This window comes from Idiotropiscis lumnitzeri, chromosome 13, assembly GCF_059441095.1.
Source record: "Idiotropiscis lumnitzeri isolate Australia: NSW breed Sydney's pygmy pipehorse chromosome 13, RoL_Ilum_1.0, whole genome shotgun sequence".
NCBI lineage: Eukaryota > Metazoa > Chordata > Actinopteri > Syngnathiformes > Syngnathidae > Idiotropiscis > Idiotropiscis lumnitzeri.
The window spans coordinates 6,415,789-6,429,543 of NC_142403.1; the positions used below are offsets into that span (position 1 = coordinate 6,415,789).

General features: G+C 38.1%; 1 long non-coding RNA gene across 1 annotated transcript; it reads left to right on the forward strand.

Moving 5' to 3' along the window:
• The first annotated feature begins 6,231 nt into the window (after window positions 1-6,231).
• On the forward strand, window positions 6,232-12,490 carry LOC148324151 (uncharacterized). The gene is made up of 4 exons (XR_015846278.1): window positions 6,232-6,354; window positions 7,506-7,574; window positions 9,737-9,778; window positions 12,367-12,490. It is a non-coding gene; the product is annotated as an uncharacterized LOC148324151 (long non-coding RNA).
• The last annotated feature ends 1,265 nt before the right edge of the window (window positions 12,491-13,755 follow it).

Sequence of the window (13,755 nt, forward strand, 5' to 3'; positions counted from 1 at the left end):
TGTTTTGCTTCATTCTTTTATTCAGTAAACAATAAGCTCTTGTTGTTTTCACCTTCTAGTAGCAATTTTTATAACGGATGAATACTGTCAGAAAACAATGCTAAAGACACGAGTGGGTGATTTTGCAAGGTTAATTTTATGGCAGGCATCAATTTTAAGTGTAGAACTTTCAAATAAGTTCCAAAGTTTGCATCCTTACTGCATCCTTTAATTGAATGAAACGTTTCTGAATCAAGCAAAGTTTGTTTCTCTCATTTGCCTACTATGACGCTTATTCCACTTAAATACATTTGATTGTTTTTGAGGTCTCGTCTCCAGGCGAGAGGGAAGTTGAAAGGTTTTTGCTGGCAGGATGTTCTCTTGGTTAATCCATCTGTCTGCACAAGTACAGCATGTCCTCAGTCCAGCAGCTTGAAAACTTTGTTTGTCTTCTTTCCTCCATGCATCCACCCTACCACGAGTCTTTGATTGTCTTGCCCATTTATCACAGTTCAGATCAGAGTCCAGATTAGGTCAGATTAATTCCTAGGCTGTTTAAAATCCTAAAGATTCCTTGTTGTGCTTCAGAGTTACACGTGACTTCGCAGACACAAGTACAGTACTGAACAAAGGCCGCTCACTTCATTGTTTGCCAACAGCTCATAGCCTCTCTTTTGCTATTTTACTTGTTAACCGTCATCCTACGGTGGCTCCTCCGAGGTTGTTTTCTCTTTAGCAGCTGTAGGTTTCATAATAATTCTCCTCTCCCATTCTCCTCTCTCGAGTTACAGTGTTGCGTGACTTCAGACTTCTTGCGTAATCCCTCAGGGCTGTTTTTCTGTGCATTTGACAAGTAAATGACCAAGGGGCGCCTGTGTATAATGTAATGCAGACGCAACCAGGCACCATTTACTTAAAAGTCATCCGTAGACCTACCAAGAACTGTCTTGTACTGTAAATACAACTAGAAGACAAGGCAGCAATGTTCACTCTACTGTAATGGTAAACATTAATGCATACAAATTTTCTGACAGTGAGAGTGATTGTGTGAGAGATAGTTAGAGAGAGCAAGAGAGAGAGAGAGAGAGAGTTTTTTTTTTCTGACAATATCGTCCACACAAAAGAGCCTTGCTCTTGATAATGCAGTCTTGTAACACTTCTGGAGTAGCATTTACAAGATTCCAAAAGTCAGAAACAATTGAGACAGCGTTTGCTGTTTTGTTTGTCTGGACAGAATGCTGTGTTCCAATGGAATCAAGTTCACTATAGTCAGGGAAGTGTTTTCATTCCGTGTCTCTTTCTCGAAAGAAATGCTGCCCCCCCCCCCCCAAAAAAAAAAAATGGATGAAAAGTAAAAACATCAACAGTTCTTAGAATTTCCTAATGATGTGCGCCTATGCGACCAACACGTGGGACGAGATCAACTGGGTGACCATGTGACCTTTCCGGCTGTACTTTTGACTTTTGATTCAGAATCAGAGAAAAGAGGGAGGGAGCCCCTGGGGAATTCCCATGTGTCTCCCTTGAGATGTGTGCCGGGTCAAATCTGTTTTTCACAAAAGCTGTCTGTCCAGTAGACCTCATGGTTGGCAGTCTACACTTAGATTAAATATCAAAATACGCCATAGGCTACATGTGATCATTCAACACTCATTAAGTTTATTTGCTCTCTCATTGCAAACCAGTACGGGCAACATTTCATCTCCACCCTTGTACAGTGGAATATTAGAGGACTTGCAGATTTGTACATTTCATTTACATTTGCCCCATTGGAAATGATGGACAAAAATAAGATGGATAAATAATAACATAATGGCTTTGTTTTCATATTTTTCCCTATTTGACCATTATGTGTGTCTAGTAGGACTTTAAAAAGTAAGGCTAGAAAGCCACCTTTACCTTTTGTTCATGTGATCATTTTCTTCTTTGCCTTTGTGCAAGGCATTTATGTTGTGACTAAATTTATTAATACCCTGGGGAAAAATTGAGTTAAAGAGGTATCATTTAGAGTGCTGTTTTTGTGTATATATATATATATATATATATATATATATATATCCTTAAATAACAATGTACATTATTAATTTCACAGACATTCCAATGTTCTTTGTATGTGAATAAAATGTTCAAAATGATTCTACAACAAGATCCTTTTGAATATGAATGTTTTACCTCAATATTGTCCAGTGACATCAGGAACTAAGTATATTTAGTTACAATATTTTTCCTGTCATTTAGATACATTCACTGAAGTTGGCCGGGATATGACCCATACACCCACCGTCAAAAAGCCAAAGAAAACACTATGCTCCATTTTCCACTCCAGTCCTGCAAGTTGTGGCAATGTACATTACAACGTGGTCAAGAACAAATGTTTGCCCTCATTTATGGATTGGACTTTTAAAAAATATGCCGTATTTGCGGGATGTTAAACATTTTCTCTTTTTTTTCCCGATTTAAATATAATTTAAGAAATCGATATATTGCGCAAACACTTTCCAGACGTTAAAGAATGTTGATAATGTCTGTCACGGGTTGCAGTCGAAATATTGCCTCATTGTTGTTTGATGTAATACAAAGAAATCCTGTGTTAAAAACAAAGGCTGACGAACCAATAGAGTCATCTAAGTAGAATGTTTTTGCCTTTTCAACAAGCAGCTGACAGCTTGCTCAACTGGTTTGAAAGATGGAAAGAGCCATTCATGCTCTGCACGACACGACGATGCTCCTCATGTTTTTGAGCAGAAAGACTCCCAGTTGGCCAGTGGGCCAAGAAAGGGAGAAAAACAGAGCCATCAGGTTTCGGCTTTCAGCTCCCTCTCACAGGACAGAGGAGTAGACGCGGTGAGGAATCGGCAGCTGAGGGAAAAGCCTGTTTTGTTGCCCTCTGACATGGAAGCAGCAGGAACTCCTCTGAAGTAGCGTTATGCTGTGAGATTCTTGTGATCTTCATGATTCAACCAAGTCACATCCATTTGGCAAAAGACTAATGGTTTGTGCGCCAAGACAGTCGGCAGGTCCACACGTGTCATTGGGGAAAAACACCTGAAGCATTCATTTTAACTTTAAGCTGCAATAACGTTTCTTTTGTGGGTTTTTATGTATATTTTCATCTATACAGCCGTATTATTTCAAAGTGTGTGCATGCAGTAGATGAAGAAACACATTTCAGTGAGTGTTAGTGAGCAATACACAAACGTCTATTTGATGCAACTTTTGTGGACGTATGGCCACTGGCCGAGAGAGGTTCCATTTAATTTTGGTACTAATCCAGATAAAGTCGTAAATCAAATCATTTATGAACACTATTTGACGTGTGAACCACCACCGGGGTGACTGAGCTCTAGAATTTATAGGAGCCTCCATCGGCCCATCTTTTATTTAATCAAGAAGAAGCCTGCTGACTTGGAAACATCGACAAACAACCACATTTATTTTTTTGTTTGGTTAGACCTTTGCTCAGGTACTTTTTTCCAGTTTACTCTGACATGTTTGTGAGATGACGAGGCACGGGCACTTCGTCATGATAAAGATCAAATCTGGTCTGTCAAGAGCAGCATTACCGTTGATTTCATCAGCGATGGAGGGCCACCTTTATTTTCCATGTACAGCCTGCTCATTCAAAATGTTTCTGTGCAACAATGAGTCTCACGCAGTCTGCAGTCCTCTTTGGTTTAATTAACGCAAGTGACAGCAGTTTGTGAAAAGTATGAATGCTAAAATGTCATCATATGAAATGAATGCACTGCAGTGTGTTGCCAGTCAAAACATCCAAACAGCCACAGGCTAATTTTCCACTGACATCAGCAAGATGAAACTAACAATAACACCTTTGATCTGAACTTTTTACCAAATGGCAAATGTTATTTATCATGTATATGTATTATCTATACTGTATTTATTATTATTATCATTATCATTGTGTATCTTTAAATCACTTGAGCTATACTTTTAAAAGAAAAGACCATAAAGCAGAATTTCTCTGCCCCTTGCAGGTGGCATATTATATATTAGAAGACAATTTAAAACGACTTTTTTGTTTGTTAAACCAGTTCATTCAGGGCACATCTTCTGTGTGAGACTGTTATTGTTGTACTATACATCGAGTGACTTAAGACCAGACCCAGAACAGTGACAGAGATTGTATTAAAGAGATTTGCGTTTCTCCCCACTGCTCTCTCTGCTTTCTTCCTCTTTGAATTTCACACACCAGTCATCTTTATAACACCTGATGTGGGTACATTAGAGCATGACTAAATGGTTTCTCATCCCGTATCAGTACAGTGACCATAAATAGTCTTTACTGTAATTACTGAAACGGCAAGCTCTGGTTTGCTATTGTATGCACTGTAAATGATCAACCCATGAGATCATTGACCAATTGATGAAGAAAAGAAGATGGTGGTTGAGTGTTTTTGTTTGTTCTGCAATGAAACGGGAACTCTTATAAATATTCTCAGAAACTGCTACTCTGGTGTACGGTCCATCCATTTTACGGCACACAGTACTGGGCACCAGCAAATCCCCAATTATATTGACAAACAACCATTCACATACACGTTCACATCAATGGACAAATTAGAGTATTCACTTCAACTTAAAATTCATTTTGGAACGTGTGAAGGAGGCGGGAGTATCTGAAGTAAACGCACACACACAAGGAGGAAACATGCTAACGACGATTACTAAAAAAAAAAAAGATCTACAAAATGGCCACCAGTTCTCCTAATGTTACATTCTTATATCCTGTATGGAGGGATATAGTGTATGTATTGGCTTTATTATAAGTAATCATTGTCAATAATATTACACATCCCACTTATCTATATATTTGCAAGTCTCGCAACAGCTAATATGAGTGGCGGATGTTTTTTTTTAAGTTTTAAAGATGGCATTTGTATGACTGTGTACAATTTTGTTTCAAATGTGCATTTCCTAATTTTAGCAATGTGACCCATTTGCAAAATTAATTGACCACCCCTGTCCTAAATCAACAACGTACTCTACAATTTTTAGATCTTCTGGGACTAGGAACCTTGAAATGTGTTCCCTGTTTGTATTTACCCATGGCATTTAAGTTTTTCTTTTGATTTCACTGGATCCTTGCATTGTGTATGTGAATAACATCTAGGATCATTGCCTTGTGACTCTGCAATCTATCTTGCAGTTTGACTAAGTGTAAATAGAAGCATGAACCGTCTTCCGAGTCACATGACAGACATGCCTTGACAGAAGGCTAGACTGTTGAATTCTAGGAAACATTCAGACAAGGTGTGGAGAAAAAAATCCTCCTTAAGTCACCTTTGTTGCTATCTGTCTGCTAAGTAAACGTGCTCGAGCGTTTCTGCTGAACTTCACACTGGTGTTGGAAAGTTGGCCAGACTGGGTCCATGCAAGCCAGTACACAGGCCCACGTGCGCAACTCCACGTGCACTCTTAAACGCCAAGTCATGAGAGAGGGAAGCCCCCACTTACTTGACGTGATTCCGCATGAGCCAATGGCAAGATCCAAAACACTCGAGTGTTCTTTCTCTGCTTTTCTCAATCTTCACATGCCAGAGTTGCTTAAGTGGCCGAGAGGGAGGCTTGAATTACTTCGGCTGTAAGTCACACTGCATGTTCATGGGCCTAATTTATATTCAATCTGTACAGATATTTGTTATATATTTACATCTACATTTCACATTTTTTAATACAAAGAAAATCAGATGTGTTTGTCTAACAATCTGTGATAAGATCTCACATGAGTAGAGGTGCAGGATTTAGCAAGGTGGCACACTATTTTGTATGGTTGCCTAGGACGACTATCTTAATGGACAAAACAGATTAGAAAATCACAATGTTAATAACTTTAAAGTAATGAACCATATCTTCAGTAATTCTAATGTAAAGTCAGTTGTGTTCGCAAAAAAAAAAAACAACAACAACACTGATCTGTCTTAGTCGTCTCTCCAAACTTGATCTTAGGTCATGTTTTTCACTGAGAAAAAAAACAAAAAAAAACGCAGTCAACTCTGACAACAGTTCTGTTTACTTGAGGGCTCTTCCCTCGCTAAGTCTTTGTTTACTTACCCATAAAATCTGACGTCAGAGTCCTGCCTTTTCCTCCCAAGGCAGCATCATAAATGGATAAGAGATGAAAATGAAAGCTCAACAAATTATGCAAGCAACCACTTTCGGTACAAAATGGAAAACTGAACATTTTTCCCAAATAATCCTGCAAGGGACAACATATTAAATTTAAGAATTAAAAAGGTAGTGAAGAGCAAGTGCAGAGGGGGGCAGGCATTTACACCTGTCCATCAGTACCAACGGAGGGTCCGTGAGTCCGTCACTGATGGACTGGCGTTTTCGCTGGCGGATTGACAAATGACGGTAATTTGCAATATTTGCAATATCATCGAGTGCGGACGACATTTTGGTTTTAGCGCGGTCACTTTCAAAACTGACTCGAAATGAGTGGATGGTGATTTTGGATAGGTATTCCCTGTAGGATTTATTCTTTTTAAATAAAATGACATTAAAAAACAAGAACTATGTCAACTGTCAAACTCATCTGGACTGCTTGTTTCCATGGACGAGTGCGAAGAACTAGCATGCTAGCCCTACGCACTCAACTTGTAAGTAGATACTTCACTAATTCCCGTTACAAATTAGCCACAGCTTTACTAATTTAAACAACATATTACCTATATCATCTGCGACATTTGTCACAGGGAATTAAAAAAATGCAAACGCATATTTGCAGTTAACGTCAGCTCTCAGTCACAGAATGTGTGTGTGTGCGTGTTTATTTGAGCCATTCTAATTCTAAAGAAAAAAGTGTGTTGCCGCCAATTTGAGGCATCTGTAGGTTGTAGGGATCCCCGGCAAATATTCATGGTTTACTGGAGCGTTTACCACAGACAGCATTGTATTACCATGTCTTATTTCACGATTGTAGGGGGAGCAAGAAAAGACATTGTGGACTCTTTGACTTGGTCCTCTTAAGTCCAGATAGAAAAAAAAAGACAGACAGCCAAGAATGAGAGAGCATTGCCATATGATGTGGTGGTTAAAGCGCATTGATTCTTTCTGCTACCGCTTCAAATGATCATTTGACTTTACATACCATAAGTAAGTAAGTGATGCTGTCAAACTCTTAATTTTGATAACCTCTTCTTTCAGTTGTTCTCGTCGCAGTTTCTAATTTTTTTTCATTCTTAATCTAATTTCTAAAATAAGCAATGGAATGTTGCTTGGAGAGGATAGTTGGAGTTATATCCAAGTTCCACATTGCTCCATACTGTAAGAGAGAAACATACCTTTTTTTTTTCTTGCACATAGTGTTCCTTTTGCGCTGGTAAACAGAATGATTGAGCAATACAAGTGAAAAGGAACTCCTCTCATCAGCTTACGTCCTCTATTGTTTTCTTCATGCTCTGCCTCAGGACTACGTGTTAATCTTCTACAGTTTCCAAGAAAAAGAAATTCCTCTGCGCTACTTTCATGTCTGTCACATAATGGTGGTGTGATTCTCATTCCAGACATGGCGTGCCGCCAGCTTCTCCATCCAAACATCGTCACCACGTGCAAGAGAGGGGAAATCATTTGCGGTACAGTTTGCCTTCTATGCAAATAACATTCAGGGGAATACATTCACACTGTCTAACCAACACCACAGGGTATTTGATTTTTACTCCTGAGATTTGTCACACAGGAAGCCCCCTACCTAGGTTAGGTGACCCCTGACCTCTTTGTGTCATGCGGGGTGGTTGGTTGGTGACAAATATTTAACCAATCACAAACAAATGCTAGAACTAATGTGCCAATCAGGTGGGTGGAAGTTCACAATGGACCCCAACATGCTTGTGGCCCCCAGAAAGTCTTCTTATTTTGCCCCCCAATAAATATAATGAATATAAGGGAGATGTTTTTCCAGAGTGGAGGAAGAAGGTGATCCTCGCAAGTATGGGGACGTCGCCGAGTTTCAAACACCAAACCGCAAAACTAAGAGGCAGACGTGCCGACCACGCGAATCGGGCTTGATCGATATGTCGGGGGCTGGGGAAAAAAGCATATAAAAGGAAGCGTGGAACTGCCAATTTGGAATCATCATTTTTGACAGGCAAAGTACATTCAAACGTATTGACATAATGTAGGTTAAATGCTAAAAACGATTTTTTTCCTCATAATGCGCAAGTCAATGCTATAATTGAGCATTTTGTATATAATTTAACAATACGTTCAAACTTACTCTGCAAACACATTCAAATGGTTCCGGTGTGTACTGACTCTAAGCTAACGCGCAATTAATTGAAAGACTTAGCCCACCCCTCCCTGCCCTCACCAACACATACAGGGTACAGTTGAAGCACAAGCACGGGAATGGGGAATTGAATTAGAACAGAATGGTCACTTGTGAACTTCTTAATGTTTTTAACAAAAATAACTAAATGAATGAGTAAATGAATAAATTGGGCTGTCAAAATTAAAGCGTCAACTCTGGAGATTAATTCTTTTTTTTTTTAACTCAGTTAAATATTTTAACTCGGTTGACTCCGTTTGATTTACTTCAAAAATAATTAGCATACTCTGCAAATATTGTAACACAGTAGCGCCACATGTTTAGGACATCTTCTCAGAACAAAACATCGTGCTCAGGTTACCACTGGGCCTTGCAAACCAACACTGCTGGAGTGTGGTGCTTGTGGGCAGTTTTGAGAAAAGAAAAATGCTTGTAAAGATGTCTCTGTTTAGATCGTATTCAAGAATCTAAGGAAGCTATAAGAACAGTCTTTGAATTAAATATACTTCATATTGGGTGATTTTGCATCAATTCCAAGATATTGTATAGTAAATATCTGTTATGTGCTTCACAAAAAAAATAGTATTTGAAAAATGTGATTAATCTCAATTAATCATGGTTGATTAATTAGTTAAAAAATGTAATCACTTGACAACAAAAAAAAATAAAAAATAAATAAATAAATACATGTGCTGGCTTGGGGTTGAATGGGTGCTAGACATATTCAGAACTGGGCTATAACACCGCCGAGCACCTTTGGATCTGAGATGCGATTATTTAAAAAGATATTTGGAGTTCATATGATGTTTGGAAAGTGATGTTCTTTGTGCTACAATCTTGCTTACTACTACATATAGAAAGGGTGATCTTGCAACTTCAAGGGTGATAAATTGATTTTTTGGCAATTAAAAATCTAATAAGTAATTTTGTTTCTTATTAGATTAAATGTACATTTACGTATGCATAAAACTGTTTCTATGTCTCATATCAGCACTTGTATGTTTGCTCAAATAAGGAGTTGATCGACTCGTTCTGACTTGAGTGAAAGCGCTGCTGCAGTCGTTGGGAGTCCAAACTGAACTATCTCACTTACCCGCCAAAGCCACTAACTGATGCCAGCTATAAATGGTGCTAGTGCCACGCCGGTGTTGATTTGATAGTCTCTCATTGTTTTTTCTTTCTTTTTATTATCTCCAATAATCACACTTTGTCTGGCTGTAAAGAGTGCTACCCACCCAAGTCTACCGTTTGACTTATCAGTTCAAATTCACTGTGTGATGAACAAAAGGGCCAAACAAAGCGTGCTGCACAGGTCTTAAAAAAAAAAAAAAAAAAAAAAAAAAAAAACAAAGACACCGAATGACAATCTGTGAATTCATTGCATCAAAACAAACTGGGCTACTCTTTTTGTTCATCTTATTTTGGGATGTTGTTTATTCCCTCAAATTTTGTCTCTTCCCCCTCTTTCAGAACTTTCTAGGGAACATCTTTGCATGCAGTTCTCTCACTCTGGTGAGTATTCCATGTAACCTGAAGTTAGACTGATTTCTTGGAATGGGAGGGGAAGTGCAAGGGGAAGTGCAAGCCAATCGGCACGTTTCTTTGGCGTCAACAACGTGCTGACGTCACATCGGATGCATGTGGACCGGTTTCAGCGGGATGTGGGCGTCTGCATGCAGCCCTTTTATTGGTCAGATCAGCTTCTTGGCTTTCTCATCAAAAGAATATTTCATAGCAGGCACTTATGAATCTCTTATTCATTACACGAAGAGCAAAGACACTCCAAAGGCTTTCAGTGTAGGAATGAGTATTTACTAGAGGCTAAACATTATGCTTCTTTGTTCTTTTTTTCGCTGAGAATCACCATGCGTTAAAAAGTCCATTATACGTGCGCAACCAAAATAAGTTGTAATGTGCTCAATTTCCTTGTTATTTGTTCCCTCTTAAAGGAGGACTAGACCCAAGATGGTCAATTATTCTTTAACAAGCTCAGTTTGTAAATGTTTTCAATCAGGAAATCGGCTATCATTTTATTTTTTATCTTTTTATTTTGGAGAAATTTGAACAACCTTGAAAAATGCCCATTTTTAATGAGGAATATGGTCATGCGTGCATAATTTTACTGAGACCAAATGGAGTCTTTTTAGAGTAAAATGTTGCCTATGGAATTTATTGTGTAGCCATATAGGTCATTTGAATGCTGAAAGTCAAAAGTATTCTGTCTAATCCTTCCACTTGTATGTGAAACTGCACAGTATTGTCTACTTCCTAAAAGTAGAGTACTCACTTTTATATTTGTATTTTTTTGTACTATTGTTCCGATTTTTTTTTTTATGGCAAACCATAACCGTGCCATCACTTACCAGCTTCAAACTAAATCAAATAAAAAAAGGTGCGACTCATTTTTGTGGCATAGACGCCTTAATATTTTTCAGTGCAAACATATATTCATATTGAAAGCTGTAACTGTGATGAAGTACTCTAGTTAATATCAACACTTTAAGATAAACAGAGGTGTCACAAGCATATTCATATCATGTCATATTCATCGCAGGCCAAGTCAAGAATTCAAAATAGCCACTGATTGTCATTGTTATTAAATGTATTTTTAAAAATAAATACAGTATTTCACAGTAGTATAGAGGGTTCATTTTATTTTCCATTGTGGGCAACAACAAGAAATTGAAGACAGTGTGCCAAGATTCAGCTTGTTTTTGTTCACAACAAATAGAAGTGCTTACTTTGAATAGTGCAGTGGGTCAAGTCTTTTACATTTGAAAATGGTAAAATAGCCTCTTGTCATTCCCATACCCACAAAGTGCAAAACAAATCTTCCAAAACAAAACCCTATCAGTCTGATATACCAACGGAGGAAAAGCAAATGTGGCTTATTTTGGTTTGTCTGCCTCTGCCCCTTCCAGCCATGTTGTGATGGTAATCGGGATGGAATGTCGTGTACAATGCAACAACAGAAGAAGAATGGGTCAAATGTGTTGATTCCAACTTCCAACAACCTTGACAGAACGTGTTGTGTTGACTTTTATTAACAGCGACGCCAAAATTACTCCAATAGGACAGTGATAAGATAGCTGGACAATCAGAAGGCAGACAAACAGTTTAGCTGGAAAAAAAGAGGAAGTTTGGAATCAAACGTCCTTGAGGTGTCTGTGTAATGTGTAGCAGTTCAGACCAAAGATGCGAATAATAAACAATACTGTGGCTTTTTGTGCATTCCAGACATTACAAACTACAATATTGCATAAACACCTCACAGCATAACAAGATATATTATTATACTGGTCAACAGCAAATATTAATCAGATGTCTCGAAATGCTTTTATAATGCTTATTTAAAAAATGCCATTGCATTTTTTTTCTGACAAGTCAGGTTTTCGAGATGTTTCCATTTTTTTTAAGTGTGACATATAAAAGCTTGGGCAAGACAGATTTTACGATGTGTTGTAATTTATAGCTCTGATGTTTCAGAAGAAAAATCCACCAGTTGCAAAATATTTTAATAGAGATCATGAATCATTGTCATTATTATTACTATTATTATTATTATTAGTAGTAGTAGTAGTAGTATGAGTATTATTATTCATGTAACCTGGTGTGCTGTAGAAAACAATAAGGGCAGATTCTGAATTGGTGCATATAAAGTTATCCTGAAAAGTTTATGAGTTACAAATTTTGTAACCATTTGTTCACCAGTGAATTATCAAAAATACGAATGAAGATATATATATATTTTTTTTATGGAGCCCCAAATTCTTAGTGCTGTTACAAATAATGCATCGTATATCTAATTTGGGTTCAAGTCATGGAATTTTCACAAATAAAAAATCAGACGACAAGTCAAGAAAAGTATGTGAGTAAGCAAAATGCTTTTGACAAGAAAGATGAAGGATAGAAATAAGGATTTTATAGGTCTGCTGTTTTTCAATTTTACATTCTGCAAAATGAACTGTTTTTCTCTCTGATGATTCTTGGAAACTTCAAATCAGGAACAAAGTACAGTAATTCAGTGTTTTGGACTGTAACCACACAGTTAAAAAAAAAACGAAAAAGGCTAAGCCCATTGTGTGCGTGTTCTTCTTTAGCTTCCTCCTCCAGTTTGAAAACACATCCAACTAGTTGATTGAATACCCCAGATTGGCCGTGGGTGTGGATGGTGTCTGTCACTCGACGGTTTACCCCAAACCAGGATGGATGCACTCCAACAGGTCTGTGACCCAAAGACGGGAGAAGCATAGAAAATGAATGGAGGGAAAAAGGTGCATGGGCGCCTGAAGGCCGAGACCTTTGTAAGGTCACAGGGTTTGATGTTTGTTGTTCTATTGTAGGTCAAATTCCCTCTTCACCTGCTGGTGAGTCACTGAAGAAGCAGACAAACAGGTTGAAGGCCTTATCTATTCAACATGAGACCGAGATTGAGACGGTCTGTACATTATTATTCTCTCTATCCTTGCATAGAAAATCTCACATTACCAGGGTACTATATATAAAGTGTATCACCAAAAATGCAACATAATTTCACAGGCCAAAATCTTTGGCAAATGCTGTTCATTTCCAAAGAGAACCCATTTTGTGTCTTGTATGGAATATGCTCACACACAGTTGCCCAAGACTGTGCCGCGCATATCACAGGCTGTGCACATATTGAACAATTAGCAGTCCCAAAGTCAACTTGGGATGTTCAACACCTGAACTGTTCAATTTCAATGCAGGGGAGCGAGAGAAGCAAGACAGGAGTGTAGGATGGATACGTGTTCAACTAATATATATATATAGATATATATATATATATAGAGAGAGAGAGAGAGAGAGAGAGAGAGACACTCACTCCTAAAGCATTAAAGAAAAAAAAGTCACAGGGCAGCACTTCAACAGTTCAACACAACCAGAAACAATGAACTGACAAAAAAACGAAAAAAAACAAAACAAGGGGATGTGAATATAAGCAAATTGATGAGGCAATGAGGAACACCTGAAAAGTACACACACGTGGTTGACGGAACTGATTGGACGACACAAAGCGCCGAGTTGACGATCACAGGTGAAAACAATTTACCAACGAGCTGGAAAGACATGAACCACAAGAAAAAGACACCAAAAATGAGACGAATAACTTATATATATACATATATAATGTAAACAACAACATTACAAAACATGACACATTCACATTTTACCAACACTTCAAACCACATTTGCTTGTTTCAAATTCACTCAAAACCAACCTATCATGCATATTTTTGAAATGTGTGAGGACGCCAACGTATCCAGACAGCTCATGCAAGCTCAGGTAGTCGCTGCAAGCAACCACGCAGGACGGCCAGATCTGAGATTTGTGAACGTGAACCCCAGAACTATTTTTGAGAGAACCATAGCAACAGGTTATGAAATTGTCGAATTGAACTCAGGATTTAAAGACAATGATTTATTTTAGGATCATTTGTGGACATTATACACAAAAGGCCAGTAAGTAA